The sequence below is a fragment of the Cynocephalus volans genome, chromosome 4, assembly GCF_027409185.1.
Source record: "Cynocephalus volans isolate mCynVol1 chromosome 4, mCynVol1.pri, whole genome shotgun sequence".
Taxonomy (NCBI): Eukaryota; Metazoa; Chordata; class Mammalia; order Dermoptera; family Cynocephalidae; genus Cynocephalus; species Cynocephalus volans.
In genome coordinates this window covers 121,655,200-121,676,720 of record NC_084463.1, presented here as the reverse complement: position 1 = coordinate 121,676,720, position 21,521 = coordinate 121,655,200, and positions in this window count along the sequence as shown.

Sequence of the window (21,521 nt, the reverse complement as noted above, 5' to 3'; positions counted from 1 at the left end):
GATTGTATCAACCGTGTATCGGAGTTTCAGTTTCTCCACATCCTCACCAACATTTGGTGTTGTCACTATTTTTAAAATTAGGCATTCTAGTGGATGTGTAGTAGTACACAATCATGATTTTAATTTGCATTGTCTGAATGACTAATGATGTTTCTTACTGGCCATGTGGATATCTTCTTTTGTGAAGTGTCTATACAAATCTTTTGCCCATTTTTTATTGACATGATTTTTTCAATCACTTATTTATATGTCTTTTGTTGGAAGTGAAAGTACGTCAAATTGATATTAGAGAGAACTTCAATTTCTTGAATACATGGACTTCTTTTTGTTGAAAACTGTAAGAATTCCTTAATTCTTTGTTATCAGACATCTATTATTGTATTTTTAGGTTCTCAGTTTTCCTTCTCTGAAGATCAAAACACAGTAGAAACGTTAATCTTAGAACCAGATCTGCCCTTACCAGTCACTGGGTACAACTTCCCTCTGAGTGTAGACATTTCTCTACAATGTCAGTTACTTTCTAATCTCTACTCAAAATTTTTCCATAAAGTGATACTTTTGATGCAGCTATTTCTCCTTTCTTTATTTCTCTGTCATTGAGTAACATATTTAAACTCTCTAAACTTCACATTTCTTCTCTGTTAAAGGAACTCATTTGCAGATATTCTAGACAGGGTTGGAAGGATCAAATTGGGATATGTATGGGAAATATTTATCCTTTGCCTGATTCATGCTAAGAGGTGTTCTATGTGTATTGGTTCTCTTTCATTCTAATGGTTGAAATTTAATTCCTTTTTTGGTTCCAAACATATTACACTATAAATCATAGCCTTTGACTCAGGTTTAATTCCACTTCCAGCTCCAATTTTTTTACCTACTTCTGTGGTCCATATTTTAGTCCATAGATCTCAATATTTGCTTCACCTTAAAGTTTCCTTGCCACAGAAGAATCTACTATATTCTGTTAAACTGACTGCTCTTCCTAATTCTTCCCTTCTGACTTGCTACCATTATTTCCTCATCACTAACTAAAAAACATTCATGGTTCTTATACCTTCACTTTCAATAGGCGGTCCATTATCTTATCATTTGAAACTACTTTCATTTACTACTATTTCAACATGTTTTTATACAACTATTAACAGTAGGAGCAATGATCTGTAGTTTCTGGGAAAAATTCCAGGTTTCTTAATATGTATGAATCAGGATTCAGAATCATTGTTAATTCAGGTGTATTAATAGTGTCCACTAATCTAGGAAATTTATTTTATGCTTTGGATCTGCTCCACTTGCTTCAATCTCAGAAACTAAATCTATTATTTCCCATTAGGAGTGTTATAACTTGTCTTCCCATCCCAGTCTATCCCTCTGCTTTCAATTATTGTTTACACAGATAACGTCCTTGTATGTATCATCTTAAGCCCCATTACCCATCCAGGCTGGCTTTCAAGAGCACCATAACCTGCTCTCATCTTATCTAATCAAGCTCATCTCCCTTTTTTCCTTTCCTTATTCATGTTTAATTCCTTAGGAAAATAGCTTCTACATGTATTTGCTTAAAGCTCATGCTAGCTTGATTCTTGTTTTGTTCCTCATACCTCCTCAGTTGCTGCCATCTCTCCCTTTCCTAACCTGATTCCTAGCTCATCAAGGCTCAGTTCAATTCTTATTTTAGCAATTTTTAAATATGGAAAATATATCAAATACTCTGTTAATTTCTTTAGATTAAGAGCTATAAGACACAGGTTCTGCCCTCAGAGAACTCATGCTCTTTTGGAGAAAAAACCCAACAAAACAAATTATAATAGAGTATGGTTAGTGCTATGATAAGTGGTATACCCAGAATGCTATACAAGCAAAAACAAAGGTATCTAAGATAGCCTAACGAATCAAAGAAGTCTTCCTGGGGGAGGTGACTGCTGAAATAATTATATTCCTGAAGGACAAAGGAGGTAGTCAAAGTGCAGAGGTTGAGGGAGAGGTGGGGTACCAGGATGTGTGGAGGGAGGTCTAGAGATGGAGGCATGGTAACTTAGAGGTACCTCTCACCTAGTGTATTGTCAGACTCCTGACAGCTTCCCATCTACCCTCCCTCTTCCAACCTTGCCCCCACCCCATTTCTTCTCTGCCTCCAGAGTAACATCTAAAATATATACATGTTAATAATAATAATAATAATAATAATAATAATAATAGATATTTATGAAACACTGAGATAAATAAGCACAAATTATTAGCTCGTTTTAGTTTCCAGACAATTCTATATGTTTGCTCAGTGAATGAGGAGGGATAGCATTTTTCAAGTTTTACGAACAAATGAGTGATAAGAGGCTAAGTTGGTTGCCCCATGTCACTTTGCTGAAATTTAAAATATTTTCAAAACCATCATGTCACATCTGTCACTTCCCTACTTAAAACATCTCTGTATGTTAGTTAAATAAAATGCAAATATTTCATAAGCAAAATGTATAGAAATCTTTTTAGTCTGTCCAAAATCTGCTCTACCAGTCTCATTTGTTGTTTTCCTTTGTTTCTACTCAGAATTTCTTCCTATTTTTCCAATATACTGCACTATTTCTCACCCCCATACCTTTGCCTGTGGTATTCTCTCTCTGTGACTCAAGCATCATTACCCTTCTCTATCCAGTGAGCTCCTTCAAGTAGAAAATGCTTTATAATTTCTTCCTATGCTCTAGTAGCAGATTAGGAATGATGCTATTACTGTAGTTATCTCATTATGATTAATAACGTATTTTGTTTTGTACAATAGTGTACTGATTCTCAAAGTGTGGCCCAGGGAGTGTACAAGATAAAAACTATATTCATTATAACACTAAAACATTATCTTTTTAACTTGGATTTTCTCATAAGTGTGCAATGGTGTTTTCCAGAGGCTATAGTAATGACACAAAAGATCAAATCTAAAAGTGGGTAGGAAGATATCCGGCTGTCCTCTATTAAACCAGGCATTAAGTGGATTTGCAGAAATATAATATAATGCTACTATTATAAATATATTTTGAAAATAAATTTATTTTTTACACTAATATGTTTTTATGTTCGTATGTAATGTATTTGATATTGTTATTTAAGAATAATTATACAAATCTCAGGTGAAATTTCTAATATGATAAATATCCATAAATATATGCCACACAAGTAAAAGTTCTTCACAGTCCTTGATAATTTTTGTTTATAAAGGAATCTAGAGAACAGAAAGCTTGAGAATTGCAGTAAAATAGCATACACACTTATAGGCATGAAGTGTGGGTATTTTTCATCCTTATGAGACCTGAGTCCAGCTCACAGCCCACCACAAACTACTAGATTTTGTATGTTGGTTTGTTTGCTAAGAAGAGTGAAGTTAGTATAGTTTAACAGACATTGAGAACCCACCTTAATCATCAATGTGATTCAATTTGAATGACTGCATAATAACTGATGTGGAGTAAAATGTGATCCTTGGTTCCTTTACTGTTTTTTGAATGCGTTTGTCAAAAAGCCTCAAATATTTGCATACCATTATGCAATACACATGATGATCATTTTGTTAACTAATATGTTAGTTGAGATTCTGTATAGAACAAACCCTAACCGAGGTATCACAAAATTTCAGTTGCAATCATGACATTTAAGATAACTACATATTCATTGATATGGGGTGAATGTTTGCCCCCCGAAACTTTGTATTGGAGTTTAATCCCCAATATGGTATTTGAAAGGTGAGGCCTTTGGGAGGTAATCAGATTGTGAGGGATCTGCCATTATGAACAGATTAATCCATTTATAGATTAATGGGTTAATGATGAATGGGTTATCACAGGAGTGGCACTTGAGGCTTTATAAGAAGAGGAAGAAAGCATGTGGAAAAGTGCTTTTACTCACCCCTTGCTATGTGATATCCTGCATTGCCATGAGACTCTGTAGAGACTCTCCACCAAGGAGAAGGTCCTCACCAGATGTACCACCTAGAGCTTGGGCTTCTCAGCCTCTGAAATTGTAAGAAATAAATTGTTTCTTTTTAAATTACCTAGTTTCAGGAATTCCGTTGTAAGCAACAGAAAACACACTAATACACTGGTCAACTCCCATCTAATACTAAAGGAATACACCATATATGCCAATTTCTTTATGTTTTTCCAGATCTAATTCAATATTTACCAGACATATATGAATGCTTGAAGCAACGTATGATAATTTTAGTGGTTATTTGTAAATAGTCATCATTATTACCTGCTTTATTTGGAAGCACAACAGAAAAATGCATAGAGCTGTCCAGCCTAAACCATTTCTGACAGAGCCCAAAGAACTGAAACATTGCCTTGGATGACTATAAGCCATGAAGGATAGTCCAGAAATTTAGACTCCAATGTTTCAGGCACATTGGATACTGTGCTAAGGGGGTTAGTTAATTTTGTACTTCTTAAATATTAGACTATAGGTGAATCTAGAAAACTTGGTTTTCTTGCTAACTGTTCAAAATCTCACAGTAAATGTTAGAAATAAATAATATGACGATGGAATGAAATATTATCTGTCACCCTCACAGCTTGGTGTCTGGACTCAGCTTTTTGCAAAACTTAGACTAAACCAAGTCAAGGTGGACCTCGAGATATATTTTTTTAAATCTCAGATTAAGATGGCTTTATTTCCGTATTGTGAGTATCACATGTGTTAGGTAAGTCCCATGAGGCAGATTCCAACTTCTGCTGGCAAAGCTGCCAGATGAGCGTGGTGTCTGTACCAGTGGGCACAGCCTTCAGACAGGACTTCCTCTACGAGTCAGAGTCAGCCATTCTTCACTTTTCTCTGGAACCACCCCTGCTCTCTTCCTGTGTTCGTGCATATTCTGAGTATTTTGAGGCAGTTCATGTATATGAAATGCTCCAGTTACTTTTCACGAAATTAATGGGTTAAGAGTTTTTTAACTGCCAGTTTTGATACATCCCAGGAAACTTGAAATGTGCTTCTGAAAATTCTGAAAAAAAAAAAAAAAGAAAAAAGAAGTCTAGGAACCACTCCTAAGACCATAAGCAGGTTAAAGCTGTGCCTTGTTTGCAGTTATCTTATTACAATAGTGTGCAGTTTGTTAAGTGTAGAGCTAATAGGGATTGTGCAACACACATCAGTGCAGGTCTTAAGTAGTTATGGGAATTGTAACACCATCGCTTGGGCTGTTCTGCTTCAGAAGATGTACACAGCGCTCTGAATAAAAGTACATTTTAGGACTAGGTCTAAAGGCAAGAGGCTCTTATAACACCATTCTATCCTTATCCATCTACAGATCTTGTTTTAAAGAAGCAACAGCGATTTTGTTGCACATTGGGCATTTGGAATGAGCACTTACTCAGTTTTTTTATTTGTTTGCTTTCTCTGGCTAGTTTTGGACTCTTCTGAAAAGTGGTGCCAGTTACCACTGCATTCCTTCTGCTGTAAGCATTGGAGACGCCCCTTACAGAAGGCAGGGCATCCCCATGACTAGGTGAGTGGGCAGAATCTCTCAGACAGGACAGGCCAGCTGTCACTACTGCTACCACCACTACTGCCTCAGTCCCACAGTAGATTTTGAATGGATAAAAGAACGTAGAAAAGGAGCAAAACCACATGGGACTAATATAGTAAATTGATGTCCTTTACATAATTTCTTTCAAGTGTTTAAAACAATCTGAGTCAACATGCTTAATAGTTGATTCCCAAATGTCATGTAAGAAAACATTTTGGCCTAAAAGCATATGTATTTTGACTTATTTTTTAAAAACCTTCAAAGAATTTAGCAGTTTCAATCCTGTATGGATACATGGCAAATCCTTCTGCAAAATAAGTCTTAGTAATATGTATGGCAGAAAGACTGGCAAAGGATTCTCAGATGTGATATATCAGGTATTTATGGTTAATCATTAATTCTTTCAATGTGAGAAATTTAACTATTTATAAGAAACCACATCTATTCCTTTCACGCTATTTTGGAATCTGGATCCTTCAGTGATCAAATAAAAAGGTCACACTTTCTTTTTTCCTACAATGTCATTTAAAAGAAAGTATATAAGAAGATGTAAACTGAAGTCATTAATCTGGAGGGAGATACGGCAATCACGAATTTAAGATTTTTCAGGGATTATGCAGGGCCTAAATTTCATAATGTACACAAGAAATGAAGACCACTCGGAAGTCCCTCTAATATTTTTCAATTTATCACACTCCCAAAGGTAGATTGAAAACCATGACCACAATTTTCTCAGCTCTTACCATCAAGAAGTGATGTTTACCTCTACATCCCTTGAGTCTGGGCAGGAATTGTTACTTGCTTTGACCAATAGAATATAGCCTAGATGATGTAGCTTTACAGCTTCTACTCTCGATCTCTTAAAAGAGGGCCCTGAAGTTACCACGTTAAAAAAAAAAAAAAAAAAAAAAAGCCAGGGCTAAAAAGCCACATGTGAAGAGGGGTGCACCCATTCTAGCTGTACCAGTTAAGTCCAGCCCCAAACTGTGCACCCCCCAGCTGAAAGCAACACATGGATGAACTCAGGCAAATGAGCATAAGAATCACCCAGCGAACCCACAGAAGTGTGAGACATAATAATAAACCATTATTGCTTTAGGTTTGGGATTATAATATTACACGGCTTCAGGCAAATCTGATATTGATATCTAAAAGTGGGATGTAATAAGTAATGGATACACTCTGTTCTGTCTTTTGACTGAATGATCACATTATCTGAAAAAGTGTATTAAAAATAGTCATTGCCCAGGGATACCGAAACCTTATATGCCTCAAAATATTATGGAAGTCACGACATGTTTGCTATGTTATTTTTCATAGTTTTTCCATTGAACAGAAATCTATTAGACTTTTTTTTTTTTAAATTTCTAGTCTAGCTTGGAGTTTTCTTTTAGCTTTTGTGTGAGACTATTCATTGTAAATTTCTTGCCTTTTCTGTGCTGACTTATCATATCTACCCATACTGTCTTTTGACATTCTCTGTGATTTTCTCTTTACAATTTTTTTTTTCTTTCTGATGCTCACCATCCTAATTTCCTTTTTACTGACCCTCTGCTTCAGTATCATTGCCAGACATAATTACATTTCTGTTTCAGGACAGCTGAGTGGTTAAAATTCCTGGCTCTGGAACCACAGCCAGCCTCTATTCCTTACCAGCTAGGTGATCTTGGTTAAATAATAAACCTTCTCCTCTGTATAACTGAATATTAGTAGTAATAATAGAAACCCAAAAGAACATTTATTAAGTACTTGCCATATGTTTGGTACTTCCATATGTAAACCCATCTAGTGTTCCAATAATCCTACGAATTAAATACTATTTTCATTTTTATTTTACAAATGATGAAACTGAGAATCAGAGACATGGGCTAACTTATACTGAAGTTGTTGGAAGTACTGTGGGAACGAGTCTCTGATGTCCCACGTAGAACAGGGAGAACATGAATTATATTTGCTTAAACCAGCCAAAAGCAATGATAGTAAACTTTGTAATTAAGCAATATTATTCAGTGGCTAGAGAACAACTGTTTCTAGAAGGCAGCAACTAGAATAATGAAGTATCTAAAGCACACATTTGGCCACAAATATACAAGCATCTCCCGACATGTTCTTCAGGACCTTAGTCTAGTAGGTAGGGTGGCATAAAGCTACCTCTATTACAAGAATATATTTGTTTTTGAGGTAGAAACAGTCAGAAGAAGCCCTGGACACACAACTCACCTAATTCCCACTGCAGCTAGATATTTGTGAACTCTTGGTCCTGCGTCATTATTCCAAAGAAGGCATAGTTCATAGTCAAGAGATTTCTCATTATAGGCCCTGGCATGGGGCCAGATCATTGGTGGATCTTCAGTTCATGTTCAGTTTACATGAGCTCCAGACTAGTGGTCAGGCAACTTGGATTTGCTTCCCAGTTTGTCTACTAAAGATGTAATTTATTAAAGTTTGTTAAGTTTGTTTTAAAGAAATGGGAAGAATAATCCCTATCTTATCTCAGTAATAGGCTTAGTGTAAAGATTAAATGAGATAATAGATGTGAATGTTTGTGAAAATTTTAAATGTCTTATTAATTGAAATGAGTTCTAATTTACACTCAGCTTTTTAACTTGTCTCATTCACATGAGGAGTCCTATTGACCTTTTCCTACACTGTTCTCCCTGATTTTCATCCTCAGTACAATATTTTCAGTCTATGACCTTGATCCTATATGATACCATCGCTGCTAAATGTCTTACAAAATAACACTGTCTGTCCTGCTGGTTATCATCCTGCAGTTTAAAAATAATCAATGATAAAATAATGTCTTGATCTTTTGTCAGGTTTAAATATCATTAAAGCAGTTGAAATTAAGGCAGAGGTTGGTGCTACTGACTGAGTCTGGCCAATTCTATTGCCCTTCAATGCCTGTAACTTTCCTGCAATTTTTACTAACACCTGGGAATTTCTACTCTTACAGCCTCCTTGTCTCTAGTTCTTCTCATTGTACAGGGGTGCATTTTTGTTTTTGTTTGTTTTGTTTGTTTGTATTCCGGTTATCTACAGGTATCCTGGAATACAAACAAAGAATTAAACAACTCTTTAAATTTTTCAAAATAATTTCCTTACACAAGAGCATTAAAGAGCAATATAGAATTTACTCTAAATTTTGTAGGGGATTGAGGACTGGGGATGAGTTTTAACAGACAACTTAAAAATCCCTCTAGACAATTCTGTGAACATTCTTTGCTGCTTCTTCTCTTAAGAAGTCTCCCTCTCTTTCTCCAATATCCCTCTACCTTTTTGATTCCTTCCTTTTCCCACCTACATACCCACTGCCCCTTGCCCACTGGAAGTTCACATTCTTCTATTATGTAGAAATCTTCTTTTGAAGCAACCTGTGCAGCCAACACCAAGGCCCTCAGGATTGGGTTGGAGATTGGCATGTCCTAATATTTACAACAAGCACATATCAACTCATTCTTATGATCAAAGAGGGAACTTTCTCTGGGGGAGGATTTCTTATCAATAAGACCTTTCTCCATCTCATTACTAGTGTACTTCATTTTGAGTCTAGTGAGCTGTCTCTGTTCCCTCAAAGACTGAAGAACAGATTTCATATGAAGAGTCACAGATCATGGAAAAAAAAAGATTTATCTATAATGATTTTGAAGATTTATTGAGATATTATTTTCCTAGCATCATCCTAAGGACTTTATATTAAATTATTCATTTAGTGCTTTCAATTACTGAGGGGGGTAGGTAGTATTATTTTGATTTTTACACATGAATAAGCCTAGTCATATAGAGATTAAGTATCTTGAATACAGTCACAGAGTTAGTAAACGGCAGAGCCGTCATTTATACCCAGGCTGTCTGGCTCCAGAATTCATCCTCATAAAGTCTATGTTGTATAGCCACTCATACCCCACTTAGATACACTACTGCTTCCTCCACTATGCTGGAAATTCTCCCATCAATTCATGGTAGCCATACTGCCATGTTGATATCATGCTGTTCTGAATAGTAATGATTCCATCAGCTGTTTTTCTGAAATGATAGGGCTTTATATTATAAGCCACTGGGTCCCATTAAAATCATTATTGATTCATTTACAGGCCTTGGCACTTAAACTTAAGTCTTATTTCTCCTTGGTCTAACATACCCATAGAAAGAGAAAGATTTCCTACTGTATAAAAGGTTGGTGGCATTGCTGTGGAACCATATATTAGGAAAACTTACTTTCCAGGAGCCCTGAGGGTTTCTTACTTTGTTTATTAATTTATTTATTTGGACAATAAGAATAAAGATTACAAAATAGATTTTAGTTCCAGACACACAAGAGTTAAAATTCTAGCTTCCCCATTAACTAGTGGGTCTCTCTGAGTCTTATTTCCTTATATGTAAAATGGAGAAAAATAATCATTATTTTGAAGGCATTAGTGAGGATAAAGCAAGATGATAGATGTGAGGTAATTAACACAGTGTTTGGCATCAAATAACTATCGTTTATTGGATCTTGACTATGTGATAGACACTGTGCTCAGCATTTTACATACATTATCATATAGCATCCTGTACATCATAAACTCTCATTAAATTGAAACTCTTCTTATTATTGATGCAGATTTTTAACAGCTGGACGTTTTAGCCTTGGCCTTTTTTTCTCTCTCTTTCAAAAGACTTTGAAGTCCATAGCACAATGAATTTGCGTGTAACTAATTTACTGGGGCTATACTCTTCAGAATAAGATTTTATGTACAGTATTGATCAGATGAAATGAAATCTAAAAGATGAATGCAGAAAAAAGTGATAGGACAATGATATCAAAGAATACCAGACTTGAGAATATAGTGGGAGAAAGTTACTTCTGAACTTCTAACCTCTGACAGGTCTTCTCGCTGAAACATTTGTTGTCTTATATTCTATGCTGAAGGCATAGACATAACCTTCTTTTTTTCTGCTTTGGTTTGCATAGATTTCCAACCTCTCTTGGCAAATAAGGGATAGGGAAGAAATAGCAAAATTAAGTTTCCCACTAGGTGGCAAAAAGGCACTACATTGATTTGCAGCTTTTCTCTGTGCAACATAAAAATAGGAGGAAAACACCACATCAGCTGTAGGCTGCCTTGGAACAAATATATATATAAACATTTATGCTATGTACACACACACACACACACACACACACAGACAGAGACACACTATTTCTTCAGATTTTGCCTTTGGGACAGAAATTGACTTACAATGATTACAAATTAGAAAGCATGAGAAGGATAGAATTATTGAGGTAAGTCAGATTGGGGAATTTTAAAACATATAAATGTTTAAAGTTATCTTCAGGGGAGATAGAGTAGGCATTTCCAATTTGGTACATTTAGTGCATTTGCCAGCTGCCTTTTAGCTTGCCAGAGTGTCTCCCGGGACTCCTGTTACTATTTAATTGAGCATCTGAATATGATTCTGAAAGCAAGGAGACACGGTGGTAACTTTGGATCCTTGAACTTGATTTATCATTGTTTAAAAGCATTTCAACATTTCCAAAACTTTTGGAGTTTCTTTATTAAAAATCATTTTTATCTTGTAGGCCCTGGACTGTAAGCAAGTATCCATGTACAAAGCATTTCTAAACCATTCTAATTCTCTGCTTAGGGTGTGATGACAGTAAAGTGGTACAAGGAAATCTTTGCAGCCATTATGGAGAAGTCTGGAGTAGGGGAGTAGGTTTGTCCCCCCCCCACCATGTTGAAAATGCAAATGGTGGGGATGGGTTGTAGGAGGATGGAACATAGAAAACAGTGTCTTTTCCAAGTTGCTGTTGTCCAATTAAGTGGAAAATTAATTGGACAGTATAAATGAATGGATTATTGGTTTAGTTTGGATTCACTTGAGAGGTTAGCTTGATCCAATCTCTCTACCCTTAGTTTTCTCATCTGTTAAATAGAAGTAATAATAGAACACTTCAAAATTGATGAGATGATGATTATAATGATGATGGTGGGAATGATGGATATTGTTAGCTAACAGATTCCAGGTACTTGCTTTGCTCCAGCCAATGGGTGAAGAGACCATTTTAATTCATTCTATGAGACTAAGGTATATGTTTATGGATTTGGACCAGGGAATTAATCCTCTAACAAAGTCTCTCCTTTCCTATAGTGTCTGTTTATTTTGCCCACACACCAGATAAAACATAATAAAATGAAGTAAAACAACATACGTCAAGCAAATGAACACAGCAAAACAAAGCATGTGTACATGTGAATTCAGTGCAGGCACATTCAAGTTCACCTGGGCATTATCAATTCGAATCCCTTGGGAAAGTTGTGGCTTGGTGTCCAGTTTGGAGCATCTACTGCACAGAGATCTTTAAGATCTCTTCCTGGTCCATTATTCTATGACTAAGATCCAAGCATGCTACCAATTTGGTGAAACCTAACCTGATAATTGCATCTGCAATGTACATCCTCTGTCTCTATGCCCAAGTCTCACCTATTATGACTGCTCTATTTAACTTTACCATCCTGTTCTTTTTCCTTCTTATTCCCTCACCCTAATTTACTTATTTTTATGACACATTTAACTTATTAATTAATTTGTTGTATTTATTGTCTGTCTCTTACAACTAAATTAGTAAAAAATGTATAAGATCCTTGAGGGCAGGGGTTTTGTTTGTCTTGTTCGCTTCCGCACCCCATACCTTAGAAATGTAATTCTTCATTAAATATTTGTTGAGTAAATGAATCAGGGAATAAAAGAATAGCTGAGAGGTGAGGGTACAAAAGGCAATGGAAGGACTGTGGACTTCACATTCTGTTAATATTATAGATCTAGCTATGTCTGTAGAGTTGTTCTATTTATTTACTTGACTGATATTTATTGGTCCGGCACTGTGCTATATATTGGGAATCTCAGGAAACTCATATCCTAGTGTGACAGACAGACAATAAACAAATAAATGAGTTAACCAGTGACACTTTTACATTGGTGTTGGGACTGCAACCTGTTTGGAAGATGGTGGGACATCTGGGGATATTGTTCTGAAATTGTGCTTGTACGACACTCATTTTTTTTTAATGTACATTTTACATTGTTTGCCTTAACTTTGTGCTGATTGAGATCATAGAAAGCCATAAATCCTCTTCCCTAAGCCATCACAGTTGATGTCTTGATAATATATTCTATAAGTAAAATAATGAAGATGATGTCATCAGTATAATGGGGTGGGAGTTCTGGGGGATAGGATTTTAGAAAAGCCTCCCTGAGACGGTAACTTTTAAGATAACGACTGAAGAATGAGAATGAGCCACCCAAGCAGATGAAGGAACAGTCTCTGGTGGAATGACAAAAACATGCAAAGGCTCAGGGGTGAGAAAGTGCAGCAGGCACATAAATGTGACCAGTATGGAATGAGGGGAGATGTTGGTATGTGGTGAGGTTTTAGGAATACAGGAAAAGATCATAGGGGTTCTTATAGGCTGTGGTGATAAGCTTTCTGTTTTTTCTATGCATTAATGGGATGACATCAACTGGTTAAGACAGGGAGTAGCATAACTTGATCTATATTATGTAACAATCTTTCCGACTACTGTGAAAAAAAGGTTTGGTGAAGAGACAGAAAGGAAATGGCAGGTCATATAGGAGGCTCCTTCAGTGATCCACGTGAGCTATGATGGAGGCTTAGACTAGGCTGGTGGCAGTGGAAAGGGGGGAGTGGGAATTGGGGATTTATGTTGAAGGCAGAACCAAGAGGACTTTCTAATGAACTCATTGTAGAGTTAAAGGGGGGAAAAAAAGGCTCAAGGATTATTCCTGAGTTTTTAACCTGATCAACTAGGTGGATATTGGAGACATTAAGTGAGATGCAAAGATTGGGCCAAAGTGTATGAACACCTAGGAGAAGGTTTGGCACCTGTATCAGTCATTTGGGAAGTGGTATCTACTAATCCTTTCATGTTATGGGTGGGGTACAGAATAAATCATATGGTTCTGATGTTCTTGACAAGGAGAGTATTAACAAAGTGATGGGAGTAGAAGCCAGATTAGAGACTTCCTGTCTCTGAGAAACCTTATACTTCTCTTCATATCAGAAAGAAATACATTCTTCCAAAAAGCATTTGGATCATGTCCCTGTTATGGTACATTCCATATTGACTTTAATTTATTTTGTCACTTTGCTACTTATCTTCCTAGATTGTGAGCCTTTTGTGGGGAACAGAGATAATTTAATGTTCATTCAAAAATCCACAGTACCTGACACATAGTTGATACTCAAAAATGAATGAATGAATAATTGTATGGTTGATATGAATAAAATGTCAGAGTCATACACTTGCCAGAGTTTTCCTTTGAGACAATATTTGGTCTTGATCCTCCAGTTATTGAACATTTGAAAGAAAATGCATATAAGGTCTCAGGTGAGGCATTGGAAGTCCTTTTTGAAAATCCAGATAGGATGGTGCTGAAGTGGTCTCTGGGTTAACTTTAATAATAAATGGTCTAATGTTTCAGAATACCATGGAGTTACAAAATCCATCAACTTTAAGCTTAGCCTCATCCCTCAGAAATCTGCTTTCATACCAGACAAGGGTTCAGAGCTGGCTCCCTCTTTTTGTCTGCGATGTTGCACTGTGGCTATGGGATTTGTATGACTTCTTTGTGGCACCTCAACTACTTTCTAAGTGGGGATAGAGAGAGAGTTGAAGCCAGAGATTCTGCGTACAGAGTAGCTGAAAAATGTCTTGACTCATGCTTTTATTTACCAGTCCCCTACTGTCCATTAGTAAGTGAATTGTTGTCTGGGCCCTAGAAGGATTCTATCAAACACAATAACAACAAATGGCCTTGCATTATCTCAGTCAAATCATCATTGCAAAAAGGTGTTTGAACAAAGAAATGATAAAGCCTTGAGGTGATGGATGTGCTAATTACCCTGATTTGATCATTACATTTTATACATGTATAGAAATACTACACTGTACCACATAAATGTGTACAGTTATTATGTGTCAATTAAAAATAAAAATAAATGCTAACCTCAAATATAAGAAAGTTAATATCTGCAGTAAACAAATAATTAATTTATTTATATAGGTATAACCTGACAAGACATACAATAAACATGTATATATAATTAAATAAACAAACAATAATAATCAAGAAAATTAAAATAAAGCTGACTTAGAATATAATTCTTATATTTTAAAACATATTAAAAATTAAGTGGGTGAGAATATGATGAAGCCAGCACATGCAAACACAGGATGTGATGTAAATACGTGTAGTGTATTTGGGGAAATATTCTGGCAATATTTGAAGGAAAAAAATATCGTTGAGTGTAGCCCCACCTCGGTTTCTGTCTCATGCAGGATATCTTTGTGCCTTGTGGTCATTTTCTGCAAAACAGGAGTATGTGAAACTCATATATCTTTTAGGGATATGTGAAACATATATGTTCTAGGACATGAGTTCTCAAACATTAATGTGCATAGATATCACCTGGGATCTGATCAAAATGTAGATTTTAATTCAGTCATTCTGGGGTGAGACCTGAGATTCTGCATTTCCAACAAGCTTCCAGCTGATGTTAATGCAAGTGGTCCACAGATGACACTCTGAGTAGTAAGGCTCTAGAGCTATAAAGAAACACCCAGACTGAAGATGAGAGTTTGTGCAGACCTCTGATTTTTAGTGGTGGCTTAATAGTCTATCTTATGGATGTACCGTGATTTAGTTAATAAATTCCATATTGTTGGAAATGTGACTATCCTTTGGCTTTTATGAATATAATTCTAATGAACTTTCTTGTACATAAATATCTATCAATGCATCTGGTTATTTATTTATTTATTTATTTGGGGGTATATTCTAGAAGTATAATTGGTTGTTCAAAGGTACACATTTTAGTATACATTTTAGCATATATTCCCAAAGGGGAAAGAAGTTTCAAATGAACTCTTTGATGAAATTATTCTGTATAATTCCATCTTTGTAGCTTTTTCTGCCTACAGACCAAAGTGACATTCTGACATCATGACATTTTTAATATTGCCTTAAGTAACATTTTATTCCAGCTATCTGATTATGCCTCATCTTTTTTACGCTAGTTAAATATTTTAGGTGTTGAGTGTATGAAGAATCATAGCTGTTGCTGAGGAAAGAATTCATAAATGCATTCCTGGTGCAGAATACAAATATAGTATGTAACACATAGATAATACATGGAACTTCAAATCAGGGAAAGGACTTTACACCTTAAGATATGCAACCAACTCAATCAGTTGATTAAACACTATCCAGAACAGCTGGAAGCTGACAGGAATGACTTCTTTTAGAATGACTTTGATTCTCTGGATTCAAATATATAGAGGGAAAACATGAAGAAAAAATTCCTTAATTATAGCTACCACATGCAATAGTAATAATTTAGAGGCCCATTGTGTTTAAGATTTATCGGAATAGCACAATGAGGATCTGGTCACCCACTCTAACATCCTTTGATTTGTCCTGATTTCTTTCCTACTCATCCTTTAACATCCAGATCACTTCTGTTCTAAAGTATCCAAGGGCAAAATATGGGACATCAAATGTTATTTTAAAAGACATAATGCTGAGACAAGGCAATGTAGTGGCAGGAACTTGTTTTTTGGAGTCAATACACCTAGGTTGCAATACCTAAGTAATATAGATTATTAGGAGGTTAATACTATGATCAAATGAATGTAAATGAAAATATTTCATAAGCTGAAATGTTACCAATAGTAGTGAATATAATATTATCTTCAGATGCACAAGGGGTAGATAAACTATTTGATGCAAACACATTACTTATATCCTTGTTTCTATCAAATGTCCATCTGTTCTTCCCCTGGGAAGCACCCATTCCTTCATTCCTTTCTACTTCAAAAGCCACCACATATCTCTTTTCCTCCAAGAAGTTTTTATAGATCTCCCTAGCCCTTGGTGATTGTCCTTTATCAGAATTTACACAGCATAGTTTTCTGCCTCCCCCTTGTCATATGCACTTGAGATTATCTATCTATTATGGGCTGAATTGTGTCTCCTCAAAATTCACGTATTGGTATCCTAAACACCAATACCTCAGAATGTGACTGCATTTAGAGATAGGGCCTTTAAAGAGGTGATTAAGTTAAAATGAGGCTTTTAGGGTGGACCCTAACCCCATCTGACTGGTGTCTTTATAAGAAAAAATTCGGGCACAGAAAGAGACATCAGGAAAGTAAACTCACACAGAAAAGACCATATGAGGACACAGTGAAAAGATGGCCATTTTCAAACAAAGGAGAAAGGTCTTAGAAGAAACCAAATATTGATCCTCCAGAACTATGAACAATACATTTCTGTTGTTTGAGCCACATGGTCTGCAGTACTTTGTTATGGCAGCCTTACCAAACTAAAACACTTTGCTTCAGAATTAGATTATAATTTCCTTGAAGGGGCCACCGATGTCTTGTACTTCTTTATATAGCTGGTGCCCATCACACTATCCCTTAAATAAATATTTTCATTATAATGAAATTTGTGACCAGATGAAGAATGAAGTACTCAATTGATAAATAATAATAATCAACTGATAAATAAGGCACCCTACACTTTCTTGATCCAGATATTTTTAGGGGATTTAGATGATGAGAACATTCTTAGATAATTCCATATGGATTGTCTAGTTTGACCCTGTGAACAACTTTCTGAGATGGGCTAGGCAGGTATTAAATCCCATTTTAAGGAATCTAAGAAATCTAAGGCCCAGGTGTGGAATGACCTGTTCAGGTCAGAAACATAGGAAATGGCTTGGAACCTTATCCAGTTCTTCCTATTTTAAATCTAGTCTTTCTTCCCTTCTCTTTACCCCTTTGCCCGGGGCATCTGTGTTTTAATAAAATTATCCCAGCACTACCAAGAGTTGGGATACTTAGATTTTAGAAATAGTTATGCTCCATATATTTAGATTCATTCATTTATTCATTCAACTCAATTTTGTTAATAGTCTGGTATGTAAAATGTACCAGGAAAATAATACTTACCATTGAAACTCGGCTTTCTTGTCTATTAAATGGAAAACAATATCTGATTTGCATACCTCACAGGGAGGTTTTTGAAGATAAACATAAGAAATAAATATATGCAATTCAAAAGAAAGGGACATTCATTTCTATCATCAAGGTTCTTTCTGATTACATTAGCACTGGTTATTCTAGCACAACTCAGAGCATATTATAGAAATTTCATCATTTATAAATCTACTTCTCCAGAGGCATTGAAATGTGATGATATGTTTCATTTTGGGCATATTAACCAAGGGATAGGATAGTAATTGTTTTGGACCCTAGACCTCTGGGGAAAAATAAGGATTGTATTTCTGAGATGGTAATTGCTTAGGAGATAGGGCCGAAAAAGAGAATCCATTTTTCTCTAACTTCTTTATACCTTCCTTGATTTTTGGAACCGTAAGCTGGTCATATGCTCATATGAAAGGTCTCAGATGAGAGCTAATACAATTTATAAATGGCAAATTAACATCTATCACATTCCCCTGAGTGTATAGAATGGTCCCCTTGGCATGGGAAGAAAATGGTAGAACTTCTATTTATATTTTTATATTTAATAATTTTAAATTGTTTTTTCTTCTTTTATAAGGCATATGAATAGGAATATATATATAAAATAAGTGAATAAATATTTACATATTGAGGATGCATACTCAAAATGTGATTATTTTGTTTTATTTTATTTTTTAATTTAATTTAATTTAATTTTACTTCTCAAAATGCATTGTACTTGATTTTCATGCCCCTTTACCCGTTCCTCTCCACCTCCTTCCCTACCTGCACCACATCATATCTGTGCACTTAGCTTAAATAGTTCAAGAAATTTTTGTGGTTATGCTGTCTTCTTCCTCCAACCCTTAATTTGTGTGTTTATTTGTTTATTAATTTTCAGCTCACACAAATAAGTGAGAACATGTGGTATTTCTCTTTCTGTGGCTGACTCATTTCAGTTAATATAATTTTCTCTAAGTCCATCCATGTTGTTGCAAATGGTGGTATTTCATTCTTTTTTATAGCAGAGTAGTATTCCATTGTGTAGATGTACCACAGTTTCTTTATCCACTCATCAGATGATGGACATTTGTGCTGGTTCCAGCTCTTGGCTATTGTATATAGAGCTGCAGTAAACATTGGAGTACAGGTATCCCTCTGGCATGATGATTTCCATTCCTCTGGGTATATTCCCAGCAGTGGGATCTCTGGGTCATATGGTTGATCCATCTGTAATTGTTTGAGGAATCTCCATATTATTTTCCATAGAGGCTGTCCCATTATGTAGCCCCACCAACAGTGGATAAGAGTTCCTTTTTCTCTGCAACCTCTCCAGCACTCATCATTCTCAGACTTTTGGATGTTAGCTATCCTAACTGGAGTGAGATGGTATCTCAGTGTGGTTTGGATTTGTATTTCCTGGATGCTGAGTGATATTGAGCACCTTTTCAAGTGTCTGTTGGCCATTCATATATCTTCCTTTGGGAAATGTCTGTTTACCTCCTTGGCCCATTTTTTAATTGGGTTATTTTGTTGTTGTTGTAAAGTTGTTTGAGTTTCTTGTATATTCTGGATATTAATCCTTTGTCAGATGCATATTTAGCGAATATTTTCTCCCATTCTGTTGGTTGTTTTTCATGCTGTTGTTTCTTTTGCTGTGCAGAAGCTTTTTAGTTTGATATAATCCCATTTGTTTATTTTACCTTTAGTTGCCTGTTATTTTTGGGTCCTATTCATGAATTCTGTACTCACTCCTATTTCCTGGAGTGTTTCTCCTATGTTTTCTTTAAGATGTTTTATTGTTTTGAGGTGTATATTTAATTCTTTAATCCATTTTGAGTTGATTTTGGTATATGTGAAAGATATGGGTCTAGTTTCATTCTCTTACATATGATTATCCAGTTTTCCCAGCAACATTTGTTGAAAAGGCAGTCTCTTCCCCAACATGTAGACTTGCTGCCTTTGTCAAAGATCAGATGCCTGTAGGCATATGGGTTTATTACTGGGTTCTCTATTCTGTTCCATTGATCTGTGTGTCCATTTTTATGCCAGTACCATGCTGTTTTGGTTATTATAGCTTTGTAATATAGTTTAAAGTCAGGTAGTGTTATGCCACCAGCTTTATTTTTTTTTTCTTAGGATTGCTTTGGTTGTGAGTGGTCTTTTGTTGTTCCATATAAATATCTGGATAGTTTTTTTTCCATTTCTGAGAAAATTGTTTTTGGAATTTTGATGAGGATTACATTCAATTTGTAGATCACTTTGGGTAATATGGACGTTTTCACAATGTTAATTCTTTCAATCAAAGAGCATGGGATATCTGTCCATCTTCTTGTCTTGTGTCATCTTTAATTTCCCTCAAAAGTGGTTTGTAGTTCTCTTCGTAGAGATTTTTCACATTTTTGGTCAGCTTTATTCCTAAATATTTTATTTTTTTGGTGGCTATTGTAAATGGGCTAGCTTTCTTGATTTCTTTTTTTGCATGTTCACTGGTGAAGTATAGAAATGCCACTGATTTTTGTGTGTTGATTTTGGACTCTGCAACTTTGCTGAAATCATTTATCAACTCTCGGAGTCTTTTTTATGGAAGCTTCAGGCTGTTCAATATATAGGATCATATCATCTGCAAAAAGGGGCAGCTTGACTTCATCCTTTCCAATCTGGATGCCCTTTATTTCCCTCTCTTCTCTTATTGCTCTGGCTAGTACTTCGAACACTATGTTGAATAGGAGTGGTGAGAGTGGGCATCCTTGTCTAGTTCCTGTTTTTAAGGGAAAAGCTTTCAGCTTTTCCCCATTCAGGATGATATTGGCAGTGGGCTTATCGTATATGGCTTTAATTATGTTGAGACACTTTCTGTCTATGCTTAACTTATAGAGAGTCTTTATCATGAAAGAGTGTTGAATTTTGTCAAATTCTTTTTCAGCATCAATAGAGGTAGTCATGTGGTTTTTGTCTTTGCTTTTATTAATGTGGTGTATCACATTTATTGATTTGCACATATTGAACCAACCTTGCATCCCTAGGATGAATCCCACTTGATCATGGTGTATAATTTTCTGTATGTGTTGCTGTATTCTGTTAGCTAGTATTTTATTGAGAATTTTGCATCTATATTCATCAAGGATATTGGCCTATAGTTTTCTATTTTTGATGCATCTTTGTCTGGTTTTGGTATCAGGGTGATATTTGCCTCATAGAATGAGTTTGGGAGAAAGGGCTCTGTTTCAATCTTTTGGAAAGGTTTGTAGAGAATTGGTATCAGTTCCTCTTTGAACATTTGGTAGAACTCTGCAGTGAACCTGTTCAGTCCTGGGTTTTTCTTTGTTGGGTGCCTTCTGATAACAGCTTCAATCTCTTTCATTGTTATTGGTCTGTTCAAATTTTCTATATCTTCTTGCCTCAGTTTTGGTAGCTTGTATGCATCCAGAAATTTATCCATTTCTCCATATTTTCAAATTTGTTGTGTATAGATGTTTATAGTAGTCTGCAAGGATTCCTTGTAATTCTGAGGTGTCAGTTGTAATACCACCTTTTTCGTTTCTAATTTTTGTTATTTAGGTCTTCTCTCAGTTAGTCTTGCTAAAGGTTTGTCGATTTTATTAATCTTTTCAAAGAACAAACTTTTTGTTTCATTGATCTTTTGTATTGTGTTTTGGGTTTCTATTTCATTTAGTCCTGCTCTGATCTTAATTATTTCTTTCCATCTACTAACTTTAGGTTTGGATTTTTTCTTGTTTTTCTAGATATTTAAGGTGAAATGTTAGGTTATTTATTTGCCATCTTTCCATTCTTCTGAAATAAGCATTTAATGCAATAAATTTCCCCCTTAAAACTGCTTTTGCAGTATCTCACAGGTTTTGGTATGATGTGTCATTATTTTCATTAGTTTCAAGAAACTTTTTGATTTCCTGTTTAATTTCTTCTTGGACCCACATGTCATTAAGTAGAATGTTGTTTAATTTCCATGAGTTTGTCTAGCT